The sequence below is a fragment of the Lissotriton vulgaris genome, chromosome 2_1 (genome assembly GCF_964263255.1).
Source record: "Lissotriton vulgaris chromosome 2_1, aLisVul1.2, whole genome shotgun sequence".
Lineage (NCBI taxonomy): Eukaryota > Metazoa > Chordata > Amphibia > Caudata > Salamandridae > Lissotriton > Lissotriton vulgaris.
In genome coordinates this window covers 1,309,110,038-1,309,116,037 of record NC_141687.1, presented here as the reverse complement: position 1 = coordinate 1,309,116,037, position 6,000 = coordinate 1,309,110,038, and the positions used below count along the sequence as shown (strand labels likewise).

General features: G+C 44.8%; 1 protein-coding gene across 2 annotated transcripts in view; it reads left to right on the top strand.

The window, feature by feature from the left end:
• The first annotated feature begins 332 nt into the window (after positions 1 to 332).
• Positions 333 to 6,000, top strand: part of HSPBAP1 (HSPB1 associated protein 1) — a 1,203,084-nt gene continuing 1,197,416 nt past the window's right edge. Inside the window, exon 1 of one of the 2 annotated variants that reach the window (XM_086958822.1) lies at positions 333 to 401. The gene's annotated coding sequence lies outside the window, so the exon portion shown is untranslated. The remainder of the gene's footprint in view (positions 402 to 6,000) is intronic. The other variant, XM_086958821.1, reaches the window with a different exon arrangement.

Genomic DNA, 6,000 nt, shown 5'->3' with positions numbered 1-6,000 from the left:
AATATTGGGAGCGACAGCAATTATTTTACTCTGCGCTGCTCTTTCGGTGGACTTTTATTTTGAGAGTGAATCTAAATGTACAACTACATGTCCCAGAATGCAATGTGCTGTAGTAGGAAAGAAAACCTGCTGACGGCGCTTCCAAACAAACATCTAATTTGCTAGACTAATCCGAACATTCAGACGTTGGAGTTTTCCCCATTAGTTTTCCTTTTCCCTGGATGCCTTATTTGATTTCACTATTCCTGCATCAATTCGACAAAAAAAACGCTAGAGATGGTCGACAACCATGACTCCAGCGCACTTCCGGTCGCGTCTCAAGGTACGTCACTTTCAAAGCATTTTGATTGGTTTACACTGCAAGAGTGAGAGGGAGGAGAGCCACTGAGGTCTCTTAAAGTGTGGGTATGGCGTTTCTTGTGCTTTTCGTTTCGTGCAGTTAGACAGACCTTGAGTGTTTGGTTAGGTAAATGTTTTATAAACTAAGCACTCTGATTTCAGATTCGATGTTATTGTCATCTTTGCTAGGAGGACTGGTCGGATAACAATTGCTTTTTGTTTTGGATTTCTGCTGTCCGATTAAAGGAGGCGTTTTTCAAATACTGCGCCACGGAACACAAACAAAACACGGCAGAAAATTAAATACGACTCTGAATGGCACAAACTTATTTTACTTTAAATGTAGCCGTACGTTGTAGGTCTTATTTCTCACAAGGGCAATTAGTAGTGGCTGGTGTGTATTGTAAATGCTATTTTTGAGGAGTTTAATTATTTGCGCTTTTCACTTAATTAACATGAAGAAGGGGGAGTAATGTAGTGGCTTGAAGCAGAGTTGGCTGATGTTCTAGGTGCTCCTGGGATGTTTTAGGTAAAATCAGTGGTAGACAGTGGGGGCGGGAGGGGGGCACCCGAGGAGCCATACTTGTATTCAATTTACAAAAAACCTTTCCCTCTACTTTTTGTGAATAAGACGACTTTCCCAGGACGATTTATTAATTCACAGCCGAACTGTGAGGCCATGAGTCCCGTGCTGTGAAACCGAGGGAGGGTCAGGCAGCTAAACAAGCCATCTTGCCAGGGTGCCTGAAAGAAATGTTAATATGCGCAACTTTTCAATTTGATAATCTAATGGGTACTCGGAATCTAGAATTTGCTTTACTTGATGGTATTTGGCATCACTTAAAGCTTCATGATGACACGTTTATTCTTTTTTGACAGTTACTTTAAGGGAGCTACCAGCTAAGCTGGATAGAGTGTGCTTTTAAAAGGCCAGTATAATAAAATAGTACTATGTACACTCTGGTTCTAAACTAAAATCAATCTTTTGGAATCACACTTTTTTTATTTTATTTATTATAAACATTTGTGTATTTTGTATCAATTTAATCTAAAATAATGACATGCATGTTCACATTGCTTTCTGTCACAGACTGGTACCTAGTTGCACTAAACACACACGTCCCTGTTCTCTACTGCACCAGACAGATTTCAATGTTGTCTCTCTGGTGCAGTGCATTAACTAATAGAGGTTTCATAACGACTGATAGTGCATTTTCCACTGATTAACAACACTTTAATTTATTTTGTATTTAGTTTTCATTTAAGCTTGCCTGAAGGTGAAAGGCCGCTAAAAGATACAGAATATTTTGTAGTTATAGCTACATCTTTGATCATGGCCAAACGCTCTATCACCCTGCCCCCATTTTGTGCAGCATTACAGTTACCATACTTTTTAGTACACTTTGACCTCTGGGTAGAATAAATATTTCCTTTCAGACTGGACTGGGAAATCGAGTGTTTGTAAAAGACAAGAGAATGTTACGTTTTAGTCGGGTTTGAAAAAGTGGGAGCTAGTTCTGGTTTTGTTTTGTACAGTTTACCTGCAGAGGAAGTGGTAAAAAGCAAATAAAGCCTCAGTTACTAAGCATATTATACATAGATTTTTAAATCTTTTTATTTGAGCCAAGCAGTAAAGTATCACCACATCGTGTCATGATTATACATTTTTGTATCTCCGTAATGGTATTTCGTATCTGACAAATACCCACCCACCTCCATACATGGAGGCTAAAAGTACACTATCAGTGGAGATGTCGGGGTACTGTTTCAAGCGAGGGGTAAATGCATAATCCACTATATTCATTCCACTTGCCCCATATTTTCTCCCATTTTTTTGGTGCAACCTCTTCTGTAAACCACTTTTTCAGCTGCCATACTCAAATCACTATCCTTCTTCCAGTCCCTCATACTCGATGCTGTCTAAACCCCCCCATTAGATGGCTATTTTGTGCTCGGCTACTGCTAGACCCAGCATCCTCAAGATCTGGTCTATACGGTTGATATCTGAATCCACCCAGATATTAAGCAAGTCCGATTTAGCATTTAGTGGAATAGCTGCCCCATTTAGAGTATTCATACAGTTCACAATTTCATCCCAATATCTGTATATGACGGCATTCCCAGATAATGTGGAAGAAGGTTACCCTCTGTTCACAGGGTCTGCGACAGTTATCGTTTAGTACTTTACCCACTTTGGCTAAAGTTGAACAAGCAATGTAAGCTATGTGTAGGATTTTAAACTGTGCAAGGCGGAATCCTGCCCTGATCGCTATTTCCTTTCGGAAGGCGAGTGCCTCTGACCATTCATCATCTTCTGTTCTACCCATATTGAAAGCCCAATTTACACGCAGATGTGCAGGGGTGTCTGGGACATTATTGATCCACTTTCAGTATGAGAGGGAGGTCTCCTTACGTAACAGGTAGTCATTGAGGAACCTATCTTCTAGTGGGGAGGATTCAGACAAGTTTTTTCTCATTCAGGCAAAGTGGTTTGGAGGGCGTGCCTAACTTGTAAGTAGCTGTATAGTTTGGTGTAAGCTAATTGATAGTTGTGCTGCAGGTCGGTGAAGGGAAAGACTGCCCCCTTTGTCCATAGGTCCCCCACCCTGGTGAGCCCAATGAGGTCCCACTTATCAAATACCGGTGGTGTACCCAAAGTGGATAGCGCCCCAGAATCCCACAGGAGAGTGACGCGGGTTAATCGGCCCTTCCACCCCAGTGCTTTTAGTGCTGTGTGCGAGAGAGATTGTGACTGTTGTGGGGGCCCTGTCGTATAGATCGTGGGGTTGTGGAGTACAAAGCACACAGATATCCCCCAGGATGCATAGACAGGCGATCTATTCGGAGTGACGTTTCAGTCACACAGGGGAGAAGTGTGGCTCAATGGTTAGAGCAGGCAGACCTCAATGCAGAGCTCTGGCCAGGGACAAGGGTTCGATTCCTGCCCCGGCGGGTCTCGGGCTCATTAATTCCCCTGACAGTATTCTCGCCTCAGTGCCTATTCTGATCATGGGTCCCACGCTGCAACTCTGGGCAATAGCTTGCTTAGTCTCCACAACGGCCCCCACAACGCGAGGGATGCCTGGTCTGCACCATGGGGGTGCCCAGGAGTGGACACTTCACAGGGAAAGCCAGGAAGGGTTCCCTTGCGGTATTCGTACAAGCGCCGGGAAACCCACTGCGGGTAGCTGTGCGCTATACAAGTACAAAAACATTTACATTTACAGTCCCTGGGAGGTTCATCCATTTGTTAACCATGGCAAGCTGAGCTGCCCAGTAATGCTTCTGCACATCGGGCAGTGCGATCCCTCCATTGTACAAACCCTTTGTAAGCTTGCAGAGCGCTATTCACTCTGATCTCCCATTCCATTATGTGGAATCTATTGTTTTGAAGAATTTTGCTGGAACAGAGTGCGGGGTATTGCGGAGGACATAAAGGAAACCGGGCAGTGCCATCATTTTGAAGAGCGTGGCTCTTCCAAGTAGGGACAGAGGTAGGGATCACCATTGTTGCACATCTTTTTTTAGTCCGTCGTCGGTGGGGGATTGCAGGTTCCTCTCATAAGAGTTCTGGGTCAATGGTAGCAAATATACCAAGGTATTTAAAACCATCTGCTACCACTTTTACTTCACAGCTCCGGAGTAGCATGGATGGCGGTCCGTGTAGTACATAGATTAGTGATTTTGCTCAGTTTGTGTAACCTGAGTAGTGGCCAAATAAGGTTAGTATATGTTGTATCCTGTTTAAGGAGAATTTTGGATTCGCCACATATAGTAAAACGTCATCAGCATAGAGAGAAATACGGTGCTGTCATTGTTCAGTCCAGTGAAGATCTCCACGTATCCAGGGGCTCCAAAGTTAGGTAAAAGAGGGGGGGGGAAGCGGGCACCCCTGTCTGGTGCCACGACGCAGCTGAAAGATCCATGCGATTCCACCGTTCACCACAACTTGGGCCAGTGGTTTTATGTACAGGAGCATGACCCATCCCAGAATCTTAGTGTCGAAGCCCCTTTTTGCCAACACTCCAAAGAGGTATTGAAATTCTATTGGATCGAATGCCATACTTTCATTGAGGGGAGAAGATCACTGCATCCTCCTGAAGATAATGCGCCCGACTCAGTACTCTGTGCAATCTCCTCATTTAAGCCCAGTACATCGCCCCTACATTAAAGCCGGATTGGTCCGTGTGGGTTAGTTTACCAATGACCTGTATTAAACTAGTAGCTAGACGTTTGGTCAGAACTTTCACTTCAGCGTTAAGGCGGCAAAATTGGTCTCTCTTGGTAGGGTATAGCACGGTGGCCCTTGTGCGATACACGACAGGCTATTGCGGGGTGGGTTTACTGGTCAAAAATTAATTGGCCTCCACAGTCTGGGAGGACAGAGATGGGCGGTACAAAGCTAGGACTAAAGCATTTCTCAGTGTTGCACAGTGTGGTGTAAACAGAACAATAACATATTCCCATTAAACTCCCCCCCCCCCCCCCCTCCCTACTAACGGACCCACAACTGCCCACCTCCCAACATTGTGCCTGTCACCCCAAGCAAGAATTAGTAAGAGAGATTGTCAACTCCCTCACCTTTCAGGTCCTGTAATCATATCATCTTACTGTTCCCAACGATTTAGTTTTGGTGTGAAAGCAAATGATATCTGCCATCCATCAGCAGTCGTAGACAGTGGGGCCCAGAAAGTGCAGGCAGTGTCGAAAATCTCTCCCTGCCTTTAAAGTCCATTATTTTAATCAATGAATTCTTTTATGCTTTTCCATATGTGATCTTTTGGCACTGGATATCAAATCTCTGCATAATGAGGAGAGCTGCTTGGCGCTCTTGGAGTGCCCGCAATTTGTTGTGGGTCTGGAGACGCGGTGTCTCGCCATAGTCTTTCCAGGCGTCCCCGCGACTTTTCTCCTGGCACAATTCTCCAGCCATCCAACCAGTCCCATGCTTCCTCTGCTGTGGAGGAGTACCATGTTTTGCCCTCTGTTGCAAAAACACGGGCTGGAAATACCATGGGATATTTATTTTCCCTATCAAGCATCGCTTTCTTTACCTCTAGGAAACAGCGATACATCTTCCTCACTTTTAAGGTAAAGCCGGGTAAAAATGAGAGAGTTGCATTTACGTAGGTGTGGCGCTGCTGGCCATCTGGAGAATTGTGTCTTGATCTAGATAATTGAACCACGGGGCGCCCAAAGCCGGGTGCCCAGGACTCTATGGGCTCTTTCCAATGACAAATATTTGGGTAGACAAGAGGTTGAAGGTGTTTCAGTATAAGATCTTCTACAAACAGATCTGTGGCTGGGTCCTCCGTTCTTTCAGTGCACAGATATTATTCTGTTCTGAACGGTCCAAGAGTCCTCAAGGCGGACTTCCAGGACTGTTGTTACAGCTTTCAGTTTGGCTACTTGTTTTGTTAGAGTAGTTGTGTCTGCTCCGAGGATAACTGTTTCGTTTTCCACTTCCTTAACCAGTGCTCCAACATTGCATAGATCTGCTCTAACCAACTTAAGTTCTGTGTTGATCGTGTCTATTTTGGTTTCGAGGGAGGTCCGTACCCCTCGGATCGCCGCCAGGACATTGCTGGCTCTTTTGGGACGACATATTTATCCAGTTTGGTGCCATCCCCCCAACCCAGAGATCTTCCATCCTCTGTTATT